Raw genomic sequence first — 3380 nt, 5'->3', positions numbered from 1 at the left:
TATTGTGCTGTAAGTGAAAGTTTACAGTTCAAGCAATTTCTCACTCAAAAATTTAGACACATATTGTTTTGTGAAATTGGTTGTAGTCCCCACAACATGACAGCACCCTCCCTCTTTCTACTACCAGTGTTTCAAAGCAGGGCCACCATAGTGGACAGGTCTCAGTGGAGCTTCCAGACTAAATAAGACAGACTAGGAAGAAAGACTTGGTGATCTACTTATAAAAATCAGTCGATGAAGATCCTGTGGTTCACAACAGAATATTGTCTGATATAGTGTTGTAAAGTGAGCCCCTACATTGGAAGGCATTCAAAATACACAGTGGTCACAACAATGGACTTGAGTATACTAATGATCGTGAAGATGACACAGGACCAGGGTATGTTTTGTTCTATTATACATGCCATAAGTTGGAGTCAACTCAACAGCCAGTAACAACATTTATGTCATTTCTGGAGATACTGGTTTTATTGTAAGAGTAAGACTAGAACTGGATTCAAATCCTGATTCTTCCCATTTACTAGTTATGTGATCTTGGATGAGTTACTTAATGGTTTTTACATTCAGTTTTACAAAAAAAACCCACTGCCGTTGAGTTGTTTCAGAGTCAGAGTGACCCTATAGGACAGAGTAGAACTGCCCCATAGAGTTTCCAAGGAGCGCCTTGTGGATTTGAACTGCCAACCAGTTTTATCATCTGTAAAATGGGGAAATATTAGTATCTACCTCCTAGAGCTAATAAGAGGATTAAAAAATAAGACAGACAGGACATGAAAAACACTTAGTACAGCAATTGACACAAACTAAGAAATTAAATAAATTTAACTGCTGTATGAGTCAGAATTCTTTCAGTTGCAAGTGAGTGAAACAAAAAAGAATTTATCAGCCTGCATAATTGGGTAAAAATGCTTTAGGACCCAATCTCTCCTTCTATCACTTGACATACTTTTGCCCTGGCTTCGCTCTAGGGCATATCCTCTTCCTAAGGTGACATTATGGCTTGCATTAGGCAAAACTCCTCGTAACTCTAGGTGCAATGGGAGAGACAGTTTATCTCTCTCATTAGTTGCAGCCATATTCAGCATATGTCTCATGAGCCCTGATTGGGTCATGTGCCTATCCCTAAAACAATCACTGTGGCCAGGGGAAGAAAACATTCAAATTGGCCAGAAGAGAATCACATGCCCACCCTTGGAGCTAAAGGTAGAGTTGACGCTACAGGCACCTGCTGCACTGAGACCGTGAAGGGGTAGGTCAGCGAGGAAGTCTGAATGGATGCTGGGCAGTAAAAAACAACAGTTCTCTACTACATCTGCTATCATTAATGTATATCAAAATAAATACTACTCCTAGGTGTTGGAACTCTGGTGGAACAGTGGTTAAATGATTGGCTGCAAACCAAAAGGTCGACAGTTCAAATCCACCAGCCACTCCTTGGAAACCCTATGGGGCAGTTCTACTCTATCCCACAGGGTTGTTATGAGTCAGAATCAACTCAATGGCAACGGGTTTTAGGTGATGGAACTAAGTGCAAAATTTACATGAATTTTTAAGACAATACATGTGATTTCATAAAAATTACTTGTTTTGCTGACCCCAAGTTCCAGAAAAGATGTTTTCATGTATCTCTGCTATTAGGAGTGTTTCAACATATTCTCTCAATTTTTACTGAGAATCTACCAAGTGCCAGGCACTAATCTAGGCAGCAGGGATACAGTAGGAACCAAACAGATGAAAACCTTGTCTTCATGGTGTTTGAATTCTAGAGGGAGGTTCACCCCCACACACCCAGGCTTCTATTCACAATCAGAGATAATTGGTTATGAACATTCATCCTTTAGGTCCTCTCCCCAACTTTCTTTTCAACCAGAAAAACAAAATTGTGTTTCTTAGCCCTTCATCTTATGTCATGACTGAGGAGGAGGTTGAGCCTCTAGGGATATTCCCTGTCATTCCCTTCCTGCGTTCTACCTCACAATGTCTAGTCTCTTTCCTTCTATTGGAGAGGAAGAGTTTGGGCTGTGTGTTGACTTTCAGGCTCCCCTGTCTCCAGCCACCATTTCTAAGTTTGAGGTAAAAGTAGGTGTCCCCTCCTTTGTATAGGTGCTGCTGGTATAGGCTTTGCAGTTTGTCGTTTGTTTGATTTGGTGAAAAGGATGATTATAAAACCTCAAAGTACCCCGCCTTCTTTTCCTGAAAGCCCAGGGCTTATATTATGCTACAGTATGTTGTTTTTGACCATGCTACAGTATGGAAGAATCAAGCACTGACTGTGTAATATTTAGAGCTTTACATACATTGCCTCGTTTATGTCCCTTGACAGCCCTGAGAGGTATAGTGTTAGTCCCCTTTTACAGGCTTTGAAAGGTTAAGAAACTTCTCCTAGCTTACACAGTGAGCAAGTAGCAGAATTTCATTTTCTCATTTATAAAATGAAGGATTTAGATTAGATACGATTCCTTTTCCAGCTCTGTGGTTGTTTGAATCTATGATTTCAGCTGGATTCCAAAGGATTGGTAGTATTTGAATAAGAATTAATTAATATACACTGAGCACTTATATATGACCGAGTTCCAAGCATATTGCTTGGATTATCTCATTTAATCTTCCCAACACCCAATGAGGTAGGTACTATTATCATTCCATTTTACAGATAAGGAAACAAGGGCACAGGGAGGTTATAGCTAGAACATGGCAGTGCTGGGAATTGAACCTGGTTGTTTTACTCTAAAGCCTTTAAAGTTAACCATTACACATATTTCCTTGGAAGGGGTTAGTGGGTGACTAGATGATGAGGGTAAGGACACTTCAAATGGGAAAAGAATTATTACAAAATACTTGACTTGCAATGTTACTAATGGGTTCAATGGAAAAGTGTGGGTTCGTTTATTTTTTATCCACAGCATCTGACACACTACTAGGCACACAGAAAGCAACTCGTAAACGTTTAGTAAACAAATACATCAATCTCGTTTATTTTCTGCATTCTCCAACATTGCTTATTTATTTTAGCTTTTATTACTTGTAATACACCCACCTCCCCACCTCCCATATTAGCCATTGGAGCCCTTATGGCACAGTGGTTAAGAACTACGGCTGCTAACCAAAATGTAGGCAGTTTGAATCCACCAGTTGCTCCTTGGAAATCTTATGGGGCAGTTCTACTCTGTCCTATAGGGTGGCTATGAGTCAGAATCGACTTGATAGCAACAGGTTTTATATTAGCCAATAAACTTACTCGCATAATTATTCCATTAAAAAAAAAATCAAAAGAATTAGTAGTAAAGCAAACTTATATGTAAAGATCAGAGCCGATTTTCCAGCACTGAAGAGTTGCCCAAGAAAATGAAACACTTCCACTTTCTCGGGCGCCCTCTAGT

Source organism: Loxodonta africana, chromosome 7 (assembly GCF_030014295.1).
Source record: "Loxodonta africana isolate mLoxAfr1 chromosome 7, mLoxAfr1.hap2, whole genome shotgun sequence".
Classification (NCBI taxonomy): Eukaryota; Metazoa; Chordata; class Mammalia; order Proboscidea; family Elephantidae; genus Loxodonta; species Loxodonta africana.
Note: the sequence above shows the minus strand (reverse complement) of the source record.